Below are 16,065 nucleotides of genomic sequence, written 5' to 3' on the forward strand. Positions count from 1 at the left end.
TCTAATGACAGTGAGGAACTTAAAGTAATTAATATTAGTAAAAAAAAAGTACTGGAGAAATTAAAAGGACTAAAAGCCGATAAATCCCCTGGACCTGATGGCCTACATCCTAGAGTTCTCAAAGAGGTGGCTGCAGAGATAGTGAATGCATTGGTTCCCTTACCCTACACCCCCAATATTACAATGTGAATTTATTCCCTTACCCTACACCCCCAATATTACAATGTGAATTTATTCCCTTACCCTATTCCCCCAATCTTACAATGTGAATAGATTCCCTTACCCTATTCCCTCAATCTCCCAGAATTCCCTGGATTCTAGAACGGTCCCAGTGGATTGGAAGGAAGCAAATGTGACCCCACTATTCAAGAAAGGAGGGAGAGAGAAAACAGGGAACTACAGGCCAGTTAGCCTGACATCAGTCGTCAGGAAAATGCTGGAATCCATTATTAAGGACGTAGTAACAGGGCACTAAGAAAATCATAATATGATTAGGCAGAGTCAACACAGTTTTACAAACGGAAATCATGTATGACAAACCTATTAGAATTTTTTGAGGCAGGGTAACTAGCAGGGTAGATAAAGGGGAACCAGTGATGTAGTATATTTGGATTTTCAAAAGGCATTCAATAAGGTGCCACTTGAAAGGTTGTTACACAAGATAAGGGCTCATGGGGCTGGGGGTAATATATTAGCATGGATAGAAAAAAAGAGTGGGAATAAACATTTCATTTTCAGGTTGGCAGGCTGTAATTAGTGGAGTGCCGCAAGGATCAGTGATTGGGCCTCAGCTATTTACAATCTATATTAATGATTTAGATGAAGGGACCAAGTGTAATATATCCAAGTTTGCTGATGATACAAAGCTAGGTGGGAAAGTAAGCTATGAGGAGAACACAAAGGGTCTGCAAAGGGATATAGACAGGTTAAATGAGTGGGCAAGAAGGTGGCAGATGGAGCATAATGTGGGGAAATGTGAGGTTATTCACGTTGGTAGAAAGAAAAGAAAAAACAGAATATTCTCTAAATGGTGAGAAATGTTGGTGTTCAGAGGGATTTGGGTGTCCTTGTACATGAAACACAGAAAGTTAACATGTAGGTACAGCAAGCAAATGGTATGTTGGCCTTCATTGCAAGGGGGTTGAAGTACGAGAGTAAGGAAGTCTTACTACAATTGTACAGGGCTTTGATGAGAGCTCACCTGGAGTACTGCGTACAGTTTTGGTCTCCTTACTTAAGGAAGGATCTACTTGCCTTAGAGGCAGTGCAACGAAGGTTCACTAGATTCATTCCTGGGATGAGAGGGTTGTCCTTTAAGGCGAAGTTGAGTAGAATGAGCCTATACTCTCTGGAGTTTAGAAGAATAAGAGGTGATCTCATTGAAGCATATAAGATTCTGAGAGGGCTTGACAGGGTAGATGCTGAGAGGCTGTTTCCCCTGGCTGGAGAGTCTAGAACTAGGGGGCAGAGTCTCAGGATAAGGGGTCGGCCATTTAGGATTGAGATGAGGAAACATTTCTTTACTCAGAGGTTGTGGATCTTTGGAATTCTCTACTCCAGAGGGCTGTGAATGCTCAGTCATTGAGTATATTCAAGGCTGAGATAGATAGTTTTTTGGTCTCTAAGGGAATCAAGGGATATGGGGATCGGGCAGGAAAGTAGAGTTGAGGTTGATGATCAGCCATGATCTTATTGAATGGCGAAGCAGGCTCGAGGGGCCGAATGGCCTACTCCTGTTGCTATTTCTTATGTTCTTATGTTGCCATCCCATGGCGATGTGCCATGGAGCAATAATATGCAGGTTTGGGTTGTGATTACCCACACGGTGAATGACCAAATTCTGGTATGGGGTGGGGAGGCATGTGCACAGGCTTGGCAAATTTCTGTGTGGGCATAGGGAAAATAAGCCTGACTGTATATTTATCAGAGGTAAACGTTCACATTGCATTGAGGCTAATTGATACATACAAGATCTAGTATTCAAAGAATGGCATTTATACATATATTTATATATCAAATGCCTTGTTTAATAATTAACAATTCAATAAGAAGTTTGCCTCCTTTACCACAGCACAGATCGTGCAGACTGTTGGCTGATCCAGTGGCTTGTTAATCGGATCTAAATTTTGACAGATTGGTGTGCGCGGATTACCTTAAGTCCTGCTAATTGGTGTCGCTGCACAGATAAAGCAGCAACAGCCTCCTTTACACCCTTGCTTTCCCCCTGCAGACAGGCTCTTTTACCAGCCTGTGGGCAGGGAGGGAAGAGAAGAGAATAAGTTCCGTGCCTCCTCACCGGTTGAACACCGAGCACAGCCTCATGGAGACGTGCCCCGTGAGTGCCACTGGAATGTGTGGACTTTATTCCGAATGTTCCTGCACCAGACCCTGCAATACTGAATGTCAGCGGCCTGCTGACAGGATATCCGAATAGATTTATAAATCTAAACTAACCAATCAATTGTCTGAAACAATAGAAAAAGTAACAAGTGTAAAACGGGAGCATCCTGCTGCCTGGTTGATCCACTACAGGGTATAAACTGCTGCAACAATGTACACGTTTGTCCTGCTGTTAGGTCGCACTGCAGAATAATAAATATATTCCACCCCAGAACTTTTGTTTAGACCATTTCCAAGGAAAGAAACCGACTGTGGATTTATTGAAATCAAACTGTATTCACTGAGTTGAAACTAATTGTTCGTTAGAGTCTTCCCAAAACTTGACATTTTACTTCCATTAATCGCACTCAGCGTCGAATCTGATTCAGGTTTAACAGTCTGACCTTCAGAACTGCTATTTTACTGTCAATTGGAGGAATCACATGAAGTACTGTGGAGCTCAGAGCATCTCTCAGGCTCAGTTAGTAATAGGTACATTTCATTCTGACTCTATGGGTGTCAGATTTGGCTCAGTTGGTAGCACTCTCGCGTCTGAGTCGTGGGTTCAAGTCCTACTCCAAAGACTTGAGCACAAAATCTAGACTGACACTCCAGTGCAGTACTGAGGGAGTGCTGCATTGTCGGAGGTGCAGTCTTTTGGGTGAGACGTTAAACAGAGGCCCCGTCTGCCCTCTCGGGTGGACGTAAAAGATTGCATGGCATTATTTCAAAGAGGAGCTGGGGAGTTCTTCCCGGTGTCCTGGCCAATATTTATCCCTCAACCAACATCACTAAAACAAATTATCTGGTCATTTATCTCACTGCTGTTTGTGGGACCTTGTTGTGTGCAAATTGGCTGCCACGTTTCCCTACATTACAACAGTGTCTACACTGCTAAAAAGTACTTCATTGGCTGTAAACTGCTATGGGACGTCCTGAGGTCATGAGAGGCACTATATATATGCGAGTCTTTCTTTCTTTCTAAGGACCAACACATATCCAGATACATATCCACACAACCCAACAGCAGATTTCAAGCCAAATGCCTCATACTGTGCCAGCGAGAAGCACATTTAAACAGCCTCCTCTGAAACCGATGGAGTCTATCGATGGGAATCACTGGAGGGGAGCGTATCCCATCAAACAGCTCACAGCTTTGCAGCTGAGGGGCCCGTACTCACACATTTGTCTGGAATTCTTGGGTCTTTAGCAGCTGCCTAGGTCCCACACTCTGGAATTCCTTCCCTAAACCTCGTATACCTCTCCACCTCCCTCTGTTTCTTAAGACCCACTTTTTTTTTGACCAAGCTTCAGTGCACCCTTCCTAATCTCCCCTTCTTTCACTCGTGGTCCATTTTCCTCACGCCTCTGTGGAGTACCTTCGGGTGTCTTTCTACGTTAAAGGCGTTATACAAATATAAGCTCTTATCGTGCGTGACCGGTTCAGCAGTTGGAGTTACAGGTGTGTCCGTGGAGAAGATGTGACCTGAGGTACAGATGGTAGATCAGCTGCTGCAGTTCGCTTCGGGGGCTACGGTGGGGAGGAGAGGGGTTGCTGCTGAAAATGAGCACTCATCTCTCCAGCTTTCAGATAGTCGATAAAGCACATAAAGGAAACGCAGAGAGCTGGGGTTTGACTGTACAACTGAACACCAAGAGCATCTCTTGCACTTCGCAGCAACAGCAGAGATATTTAACTACATTCAAGCATAGTATTAACAGCAGAATAGGTTGGAAATAAACAGGTCGGTCAGCATTTGAAAGAGAAAGACGGACTAACATTTTGAGTGATTCCCTTCATCAGAACTAATGAGAACTTATATTATATTAATCTATCTTTCCATTCCTGTTGTTGCACGACCTGCTGTGTACTTCCTGTTTTTGTTTAATTTCCCAGCACGAACGTATTTCTTTTTTTAATCTACATTTCCTACCCTGTAGTTACTGCCCGGTGCGTCTCTCTCTGAATCATCAACTAAGAATGGATGTCACAGGCACTGTGCGGCTCTGAAATGATTATTAGTGCAGGGTGAAAATGTTCTTTTCATCCAGTGCTGACGTACCTAGATCAAACAGCAAAACATACCAACTGATCCTTCTAAATCTTACAAGTGAAGTAAAGCCAGGAACTCAAGATTCATAAAAGTCCCTGTTAACAGCAGATGAACTGATGTCTTACTCAATACGGCAATGACAATCCCTGATACTGTAGAATATCACAATCCTATTAGCAACATCATCAAAACTCTGTTTGTGTTACGCCCCAGTCAATGGCTGATCCATACAGACCAGGAACGTTCCCAGATTTGATGTCCGGGGTGGTAAAGCTGTTTCAACTGTCCTCAGCACCTCTGGGCTAGCAAGGAAAAATCTCGTTTTCATTACATAACCAGCGACCCTGCTGAAGAATGCACTTGTGTGTCAGAGGACAGGACCAGGCTTAGATGTGATGCCTCCACAGTCAAATAATCTACCAATACTCACCATCAAGGCTCAAAAACATGAATAGCTATGTGGGCAAGGGACCGGGAGTGCTATATCACAGCAATGAGTCAATGCCATCAGGTAAGGAGGCGAGGAGAGCAAAATACCATAAGAACGAATACCTGTGCGCTTCAGGTGTGTGCAGGTATTGATCCATGGAGTGGTGAGGTTGGGATTTTGTCAGGTGATGAAGTGGCATCCGATCTCAGTCAGGTTACCACACAAAGCAAAGGTGAGGTGCACGCAGGAGCGTAGTCAGGAGTAAAAACGGGATTTAATTTCACCAGAGAGGCACTTGTTCAGATTGGGAGCAGGGATTGCTTCTCTTGGATGCCCACGCATGAAGCTGTAGTGTCGTTTTGGAATTACCTAATGGGCTATTCAGTGGCTGGTGCTGCACTCAGGGGTCGATCCTGCAGGCTCCAACAGCACTGGATCACTGGATGCAATTCACTTCACTGCTACCAAGTTTCCTGTCTGGCCAGTAAGCAGTGCAGCACGTGGTGCATTTCGCAGTCGACCCAATTCAAAGCTACCACAAAAGACTGTAATATGTTCTACTGCAAAGTACACCAAATAAAGTGTCAAAATTGATATTTTTGGAACGTATACTCCCTAGAAGTACATTTCCACAATTACTATCGCTTGGTGTCAGCCGTGGCTCAGTGGGTAGCGCTCTCACATTTGAGTGAGATGGTTGTGGGTTCAAGTCCCACGCCAGAGACTTGAACACAAAATCTTGGTTTACACTTCAGTGCAGCGCAGAGGGAGTGCTGCACTGTCTGAGGTGCCATCTTTCAGATGAGACGTTAAACCAAGGCCCCGTCTGCACCCTCAGACAGATGTATAAGATCCCATGGCACTATTTTGAAGAAGAACAAGGGACTTCTGGCCAATATTTATCCATCAACCAACATCACTAAAACAGATTATCTGGTCATTATCTCATTTCTTTTTTTGTGGGATCTTGCTGTGCGCAAATTGGCTGCCGCATTTCCTGAATTACAACATGTGAGGTACTTCAAAAGTACTTCACTGGCTGGAAAGCACTTTGGGATGTCCTGAGGTTGTGAAAGGCATGATACAAGAGTCTTTCTTCGTTTTTATTACAAGTTGGGTGCATCCCCAGAGAGGAAGAGGAATGGGGAAAGAGAAATAAAACAGTCATACAGCAATTCAACTCATGCTATCCTTTTATTGCTCCCAGTGTAAGAATTGTTCAGGCAATGGCTTGGAAGCTGTTTGGGGAATGGGCGCATCGGAAAAGAGGACTAAGGAGATAGTCAATGCATAGAGATGGTGGATGCATTGGGTTGTCATCTTCCAAAATTCTATAGATTCTGGAACAGTTCCTGCAGATTGGAGGGTAGCAAATGTAACCCTACTATTTAAGAAAGGAGGGAGAGAGAAAACAGGGAACTACATCAGTAGTAGGAAAAAGTTGAATCTATTATAAAGGATGTGATAACAGGACACTTAGAAAATAATAAAAGGATTTGGCAGTCAACATGGATTTATGAAAGGGAAATCATGTTTGACAAACCTATTGGAGTTCTTTGAGGATGTAACTAGTACAATAGATAAGGGGGAATCAGTGGGATGCAGTGTATTTGGATTTTCAGAAGGCTTTCGATAAAGTCCCACAGATGAGGTTGGTGAACAAAGTTCGAGCACTTGGAATTGGGGGTAATATACTGGCATGGATTGAGAATTGGTTAACAGACAGAAAACAGACAGTAGGAATAAACAGGTCTTTGTCAGGTTGGCAGACTGTGACTAGCGGGGTACCGCAGGGATTGGTGCTTGGGCCCCAGCTATTCACAATCTATATCAATGATTTGGATGAGGGGACCAAATGTAATATTTCCAAGTTTGCTGATGACACTAAAGTAGGTGGGAATGAGAGTTGTGAGGAGGGTGCAAAGAGGCTTCAAGGGGATATAGACAGGCTAAGTGGCAGATGGAATATAATGTGGAAAAATGTGAAGTTATCCACTTTAGTAGGAAGAACAGAAATGTAGAGTATTTTTAAATGGTGTGAGATTGGGAAATGTTGATGTTCAAAGGGACCTGGGTGTCCTTGTACAAGAGTTACTGAAAGCTAACATGCAGGTGCAGCAAGCAATTAGGAAGGCAAATGGTATGTTGGCCTTTATTACAAGAGGATTTGAGTACAGGAATAAAGATGTCTTACTGCAATTATGTAGGGCCTTGGTGAGACCGCACCTGGAGTATTTTGTACAATTTTGGTCTCCTCATCTAAGAAAGGGTATACTTGCCATAGAGGGAGTGCAACGAAGGTTCACCAGACTGATTCCTAGGATGGCAGGATTGTCGTATGAGGTGAGATTGAGTAGACTAGGCCTGTATTCTCTGGGGTTTAGAAGAATGAGAGGTGATCTCACTGAAACATACAAAATTCTTACAGGGCTCGACAGGGTAGATGCAGGGAGGATGTTTCCCCTGGCTGGGGAGTCTAGAACGAGGGGTCACAGTCTCAGAATAAGGGATAGGCCATTTAGGACTGAGATGAGGAGAATTTTTTTCACTCAGAGGGTGATGAATCTTTGGAATTCTCTACGCCAGAGGGCTGTGGAGGCTCAGTCATTGAGTACATTCAAAACAGAGATCAATAGATTTCTAGATATTAAAGGCATCAAGGGATATGGGGATGGTGCAGGAAAATGGCCTTGAGGTAGAAGATCAGCCATGATCTTGTTGAATGGCGGAGCAGGTCGAGGGGCCGGATGGCCTACTACTGCTCCTATTTCTTACATTCTTATGTTCTAAAAAAATACTAAGTAAATGAGTATTAAGAGAAATATTTTCAAAATAGAATCTCTCGGATAGGGAAGGTTGTGGAGATGGGAGAGGTGATAATTAGCCAGTTAAGAGTCAACCACGTTGGATGTGGGACTGGATTCACATATAGGGCAGACCCGGTAAGGACAGCAGGTTTCCTTCCCTAAAGGACAGCAGTGAACTAGTTGGGTTTTTACGAACAATCCGACAACTTCATGATACCAGTTTATTACTTCCAGATTTTTTACACTGAATTCAAATTCTAAAACTGCCACAGTGGGATTTGAACTAACGTTATTAGTCTGGATTATTAGTCCAGGCTTCCGGGTTATTAGTCCAGTAACATAACCACTGCACTACTGTATCCTGTACATCAGTCTCTGTAGAAGCATTGAAGCCCGCAGGATTGATCATTTAAAGGCGTGTTCAGCTGAAAGCGAGAATCAAAAACAGCAAAAAGCTTGTATGGGCTGAAGATTGGGCAGGAAAGGCCAACAGGCAAGAATTTAATTCCCGAAAGTTTGAAATGTAAAAGAAAAGGTCATCTGACTCCAAATTAAAGGTTAACTGTTTGGTCTAAAAGGCACTGTTGTACCGTTACCCTCCAGTCCTCGTTCACCCCTTCACTACTTTCACTCTTCAATTTCTCTGTTTGTTTTCCCTTTCAGATCGTTTTTGTTAATCAAAAGTCGACAGAGAGCTGCACAATGACTGCTCCACCCATGTGCTAAACAGACTTTACTTCAAGAGCTAGCAGGCACTGACAGGGAGAGAGTCTGTTTACCACACAAAAGTCTGAATGACTCAAAACGGCCACCAATCCCCACAGAAAATACTTTCAACCCTTGCGCAGTACAAATCACAAGTCAAACTAACTGGTACTTATCACCCAAGAGGTGGTGGAAAGCACTCCCCGTGTTTGTGCTACCTTCTGTTTCTGATGGATTGACAGAGAGGCTGAAAGCAGCAGGCATTGGTACACACAGTGAAAGAAGAACGTACAGAAACTACATTTCCACCATTAGACAGACCCTCTTCCTTAAGAGCTACAGGATATGACACAGAAGAGGGATTTGGAGGGTACTGGTGAATAGATCTTTGAAGTCGTCAGCACAGTGTTTGGCAGTAATGGGTGGATGGGGTGGGGGAAGTGTATATATTGTGCATCGCAGTTGTGTGGGGCGGGTTGCATGGACCAGAGGGTCTTTTCCTGTCCGCCACTGTTCGTATCTTTGTAATAAACGCAGCAAGTAGCAGCTTGAGTTCTACAGCTAGAGGAACAGAGCACAAAACTCAGTGATTTGGAGTTTGTTAAGAGTACTAGTCCCACCACACCTGGAGTACTGTGCACAATTCTAATTATTGCATTATTAGAAAGATTGCAGGTATTGGAAAGGGTGGATAAAAAGGCAATTAAATTGATAGCTAGGATTAGACAGCAGAATTTTAAGGAGAGGCTGCAGAAGATGGGGGTGTTTACACTGAAGAAGAGAGGGCTCAAGGATGATTTTATAAACCTCAGGGTAGTTCTCCCCGGTGTCCTGGCCAATATTCATCCCTCAACCAACATCATATAACAGATTATCTGATGATTATCACATTTCTGTTTGTGGGAGCTTGCTGTGCGCAAATTTGCTGCCGCATTTCCTACATTACAACAGGTTCAAGGGGCCTAATGGCCTACTTCTGCTCCTATCTCTTATGGTCTTATGGTCTAAGATTCTATGATTCTATAATTCTATGCATGGAATAGACTGCCTTTAAACCAATCTCTTTAACTGAACTTTTGGTCACCCCTAATATCTCCTTCTTTGGCTTGGTGTCCATTGGCCTTTGAGTGAAGAAATTTCTCCTCATCTCAGTCCTAAATGTCCTACCCCATATCCTGAGACTGTGACCCCTCGTTCTAGACCCCTCCAGCCAGGGGAAACATCCTCCCTGCATCCAGTCTGTCGAGCCCTGTCAGAATTTTATATGTTTCAATGAGATACCCTCTCATTCTTCTAAACTCGAGTGAATACAGGCCGAGTTGACCTAATCTCTCCTCATACGACAGTCCTGCCATCCCGGGAATCAGTCTGGTGAACCTTCGCTGCACTCCCTGTATAGCAAGTATATCCTTTCTTAGGTAAGAACATCAAAACTGCATGCAATACTCCAGGTGTGGTCTCACCAAGGCCCTGTATAACTGCAGAAAGACATCCTTGCTCCTGTACTCAAATCCTCTTGCAATGAAGGCCAACATACCATTTGCCTTCCTAACTGCTTGCTGCACCTGCATGTTTGCTTTCAGTGACTGGTGTACAAGAACACCCAGGTCCCTTTGTACATCAACATTTCCCAATCTATCACCATTTAAATAATACTCTGTCTTTCTGTGTTTCCTTCCATAGTGGAGAACTTCACATTTATCCACGTTATACTGCATCTGCTATGTATTTGCCCACTCACTCAACTTGTCTAAATCACCTTGCAGCCTCTTTGCATCCTCCTCACAACTCACGATCCCACCTAGTTTTGTGTCATCAGCAAACTTGGAAATATTACATTTGGTTCCTTCATCCAAATCATTGATATGTATTGTGAATAGCTGGGGCCCAAGCACTGATCCCTGCGGTACCCCACTAGTCACTGCCTGCCACCCCGAAAAAGACCCATTTATTCCTACTCTCTGTTTCCTGTCTGTTAACCAATTTTCAATCCATGTCAATATATTACCACGAATCCCATGTGCTTTAATTTTGCACACTAACCTCTTAAGTGGGACTTTATCAAAGGCCTTCTGAAAATCCAAATAAACCACATCCACTGGTTCTCCCTTATCTATTCTACCAGTTACATCCTCAAAAAACTCCAGTAGGTTTGTCAAACATTAATTCCCTTTCACAAATCCATGTTGAGTTTGTCTAATCCCGTTGATATTTTCTAAGTTTCCTGTTATCACATCCTTTATAATAGACTCTAGCATTTTCCCTACTACTGATGTTAGGCTAACCGGTCTGTAGTTCCCTGTTTTCTCTCTCCCGCAGTCTGACTCACTCACTGTCTCCAGGGTTGGACGTTCCCGCAGTCTGACTCACTCACTGTCTCCAGGGCTGACACTCCCGCAGTCATTCGCTGTGATCATTCTCACCTTTTTTAGAACTAGGGGACACAGTCTCAGGATAAGGGTCGGCCATTTAGGACCGAGACGAGGAGAAATTTCTTCACTCAGGGGGATGTGAATCTTTGGAATTCTCTACCCCAGAGGGCTGTGGATGTTCAGTCGTTGAATATATTCAAGACTGAGATCGATAGATTTTTGGACTCTAAGGGAATCAAGGGATATGGGGATCGGGCGGATAAGTGGAGTTGAGGTCGAAGATCAGCCATGATCTTATTGAATGGCGGAGCAGGCTCGAGGGGCCGAATGGCCTACTCCTGCTCCTATTTCTTATGTTTCTTATGTTAATCTGCAGGAACTGTTCCGTAATCTATGGATTTTGGAAGATGACAACTAATGCATCCACCATTTCCATGGCTACTTCTTTTAGTACTCTGGGATGCAGATTATCAGGCTCTGTGGACTTATCGGCTTTCAGTCCCAATGTTTTACTACATTAAAGGCGCTATATAGGTGAAAGTTGTTGCTGCTGTCATCGTTATTGTCTTGGTAAATTCAAGAGAGAGTTGGAAAAGTAGCTGGAGAATATATTTGACAGAGAGATACGTCAGGCATGTTGGGATACAATATTTCCTAGACACTAGGACGAGCTAGATGGCCCTGTACATTCCTATGTTCCGGTAAGTTTCAGTCCTGAAACCTGGGATGAGAGGGTTGTCCTATGAGGAGAGATTAAGTAGAATGGGTCTATACTCTCTGGAGTTTAGAAGGATGAGAGTTGTTCATTGAATTATAGAAAATTTACGGCACAGTAGGAGGCCATTCGGCCCATCGTCTCCGCACCGGCAGAAAGTGAGCCTCCCAGCCTAATTCCACTTTCCAGCACTTGGTCTGTAGCCTTGTAGGTTACGGCACTTCAAGTGCACATCCAGGTACTTTTTAAATGAGTTGAGGGTTTCTGCCTCCACCACCCTTTCAGGCAGTGAGTTCCAGACCCCCACCACCCTCTGGGTCAAAAAGTTTTTCCTCAGCTCCCCTCTAATCCTTCTACCAATTACTTTAAATCTATGCCCCCTGGTTATTGACCTCTCTGCTAAGGGAAATAGATCATAGAATCATAGAATCATAGAAGTTACAACATGGAAACAGGCCCTTCTGCCCAACATGTTCATGTCGCCCAGTTTATACCACTAAGCTAGTCCCAATTTCCTGCACTTGGTCCATATCCCTCTATACCCATCTTACCCATGTAACTGTCCAAATGCTTTTTAAAAGACAAAATTGTACCCGCCTCTACTACTGCCTCTGGTAGCTCGTTCCAGACACTCACCACCCTTTGAGTGAAAAAATTGCCCCTCTGGACCCTTTTGTATCTCTCCCCTCTCACCTTAAATCTATGCCCCCTCGTTATAGACTCCCCTACCTTTGGGAAAAGATTTTGACTATCTACCTTATCTGTGCCCCTCATTATTTTATAGACTTCTATAAGATCACCCCTTAACCTCCTACTCTCCAGGGAAAAAAGTCCCAGTCTGTCTAACCTCTCCCTATAAGTCAAACCATCAAGTCCCGGTAGCATCCTAGTAAATCTTTTCTGCACTCTTTCTAGTTTAATAATATCCTTTCTATAATAGGGTGACCAGAACTGTACACAGTACTCCAAGTGTGGCCTCACCAATGCCCTGTACAACTTCAACAAGACATCCCAACTCCTGCATTCAATGTTCTGACCAATGAAACCAAGCATGCCGAATGCCTTCTTCACCACCCTATCCACCTGTGACTCCACTTTCAAGGAGCTATGAACCTGTACTCCTAGATCTCTTTGTTCTATAACTCTCCCCAACGCCCTACCATTAACGGAGTAGGTCCTGGCCCGATTCGACCTACCAAAATGCATCACCTCACATTTATCTAAATTAAACTCCATCTGCCATTCATCGGCCCACTGGCCCAATTTATCAAGATCCCGTTGCAATCCTAGATAATCTTCTTCACTGTCCACAATGCCACCAATCTTGGTGTCATCTGCAAACTTACTAACCATGCCTCCTAAATTCTCATCCAAATCATTAATATAAATAACAAATAACAGCGGACCCAGCACCGATCCCTGAGGCACACCGCTGGACACAGGCATCCAGTTTGAAAAACAACCCTCTACAACCACCCTCTGTCTTCTGTCGTCAAGCCAATTTTGTATCCAATTGGCTACCTCACCTTGGATCCCATGAGATTTAACCTTATGTAACAACCTACCATGCGGCACCTTGTCAAAGGCTTTGCTGAAGTCCATGTAGACCACGTCTACTGCACAGCCCTCATCTATCTTCTTGGTTACCCCTTCAAAAAACTCAATCAAATTCGTGAGACATGATTTTCCTCTCACAAAACCATGCTGACTATTCCTAATTAGTCCCTGCCTCTCCAAATGCCTGTAGATCCTGTCCCTCAGAATACCCTCTAACAACTTACCCACTACAGATGTCAGGCTCACCGGTCTGTAGTTCCCAGGCTTTTCCCTGCCGCCCTTCTTAAACAAAGGCACAACATTTGCTACCCTCCAATCTTCAGGCACCTCACCTGTAGCGGTGGATGATTCAAATATCTCTGCTAGGGGACCCGCAATTTCCTCCCTAACCTCCCATAACGTCCTGGGATACATTTCATCAGGTCCCGGAGATTTATCTACCTTGATGCACGTTAAGACTTCCAGCACCTCCCTCTCTGTAATATGTACACTCCTCAAGACATCACTATTTATTTCCCCAAGTTCCCTAACATCCATGCCTTTCCTATCCACTCTATCTCGGCCCCTCATAATTTTGTACACCTCAATTAAATCACCCCTCAGCCTCCTTTGTTCCAAAGAGAACAACCCCAGCCTATCCAATCTTTCCTCATAGCTAAAATTCTCCAATCCTGGCAACATCCTTGAAAACCTCTTCTGCACCCTCTCTAGTGCAATTACATCCTTGCTGTAATGTGGTGACCAGAACTGTACTCAGTACTCAAGCTGTGACCTAACCAGTGTTTTATACAGTTCCAGCATAACCACCCTGCTCTTATATTCTATGCCTCGGCTAACAAAGGAAAGTATTCCATATGCCTTCTTAACAACCTTGACTACCTGTCCTGCTACCTTCAGGGATCTCATTAAAACATACAAGATTCTGAGGGGGCTTGACAAGGTAGATGCTGAGAGGTTGTTTCCCCTGGCTGGCGAGTCTAGAACTAGGGGCATAGTCTCAGGATAAGGGGTCGGCCATTTAAGACTGAGATGAGGAGGAATTTCTTCACTCAGAGGGTTGTGAATCTTTGGAATTCTCTACCCCAGAGGGCTGTGGATGCTGAGTCATTGAGTATATTCAAGGCTGAGATAAATAGATTTTTGGACTCTAAGGGAATCAAGGGATATGGGGATCGGGCGGGAGTGTGGAGTTGGGGTTGAAGATCAGCCATGATCTGATTGAATGATGGAACAGGCTCGAGGGGCCGTATGGCCTACTCCTGCTCCTATTTCTTACGTTCTTATTATAATCAGTGTAGAGCTCACTATCACTCTCAGATCCCATTCAACCTCCTTCCTAGCTAGCTCAACACCATTGATTAAGTGTGAATCCATTTTTCTTCCAATGTGGAGGGTTTTGCTCATAACAGAAATGAATTTCTCCTGCCATAGTTCTTCCATTTGCAAATTTTGTCTAGCTCCTTCTGTAATCCTTTAGCTATTTCATTAGACTGTGATTATCCTTCCTCGACCTCTGTGCAGCCTTCGACACAGCCGGCTGCACCATCGTCCTCCGACAACTTGCCTCCAATGTCCAACTCAGCAGGACTGCCTTCGCTTGGTTCCACTCTTACCTATCTGATCGTATCCAGAGTATCTCCTGCAATGGCTTCTCTTCCTGCCCCTGTACCGTTACCTCCGGTGTACCCCAAGAATCTAACCTTGACCCTTCCCTGTCCTCACCTACAAGTTGCCCCTCGGCGATATCATCCGCAGATGGGGTGAGCTTGTACATGTCTGACTCTGTCCCAGTCATTGCAGAGCAGGAATTACCGAGCTACATTACCAAATCAATAACAACATTTATATAGCGGCAGCAACTTGTATTTATATGGCTCTACTTCTCCACCGCATCTCTCGACCCCTCCACTATCTGTGTTGTGAGACTACTGTCCAACATCCAGTCCTGGATGAGCTGCAATTTCCCCTGGTTAAACTCTGTACCCTTCCCACCGATTCCATCCCCTGCCCTGGCCACTGTTTCGGCTGAATTAGACTGTTCACAACCATGGCATGTTATTCAACCCACAGCTGAGCTTGGTACCGCATATACTCTCCATCACAGAGACCGCCTACTTCTACCTTCGTAACATCACCACCTCCACCCCTGCCTCAGCTCATCTGCTGCTGAAACCCTCACCCGTGCTTTTGTTACCTCCAGACTCCACTATTCCAGTGCTCTCCTGGCCAGCCACCCAACCTCCAGCCTCCAAAAACTCCAGCTCATCCAAAACTCTGCTGCCCGTATCCTAACCTGCACCAAGTCCCGCTCACCCATCACCAGTGTCCTTGCTAACCTGCACTGGCTCCCGGTCCCTCAATGCCACAAATTTAATTCTCATCCTTGTGTCTAAATCCCTTCATGGCCTCACTCTTCCTTATCTCAACAAACTCCTGCAGCTCTACAATCCCCACCCAAATTCTCCATTACTCTGACCCTGTCCTCTTGTGCATCCACCCTCCCTTTGCCTTAACATTGGCCATCGTGTCTTCAGTTGTATGGGCCCTCATAGTCTGGAATTCTCTCCAAACCCCTCCAATATCCTCTCCTCCTTTAAAACCTTCCTTAGAACCCAACTTCTTTGACCAAGCTTTCGGTCAGCCATCCTTCTTTGGCTCTGCATCCATCTTTTTTTTATTACACCTCTGTGAAGTGCTTTGGCGCTATATAAATGCAAGTTGTTGTCGTTTGCCCGCTCCTCTGCGCCCCCAGTCTAATATCTGTATAATCTGACCAACTTAATTTGTATGTCTGAATTCAGATCATTTATGTAGATCAGAAATAGTAGGGGTCCCAGCGGCAATCCCTGAGCGTCCATTCAGTACATCTCCCCAGTCAGACATTGCTCATCTAACCTGTTGCCTCTTCCCTTTCAGACAATTCCTTATTCACCTTTACATTTTACCTAGGGGAATCACTGCCGTAAGCTTAAGTAACAGCCTTTCATGTGAAAATTCAGTGAAGGTTATCAAAGTCTAGATGTATTATATTATAGGGTTTACCATT

General features: G+C 44.4%; 1 protein-coding gene across 1 annotated transcript in view; it reads right to left on the reverse strand.

Annotated features, from left to right (window-relative positions):
* Positions 1-16,065, reverse strand: part of arhgap39 (Rho GTPase activating protein 39) — a 541,093-nt gene that overhangs the window by 264,528 nt on the left and 260,500 nt on the right. The gene's annotated exons all lie outside the window — the stretch shown is intronic.

Source organism: Heptranchias perlo, chromosome 2 (assembly GCF_035084215.1).
Source record: "Heptranchias perlo isolate sHepPer1 chromosome 2, sHepPer1.hap1, whole genome shotgun sequence".
NCBI lineage: Eukaryota > Metazoa > Chordata > Chondrichthyes > Hexanchiformes > Hexanchidae > Heptranchias > Heptranchias perlo.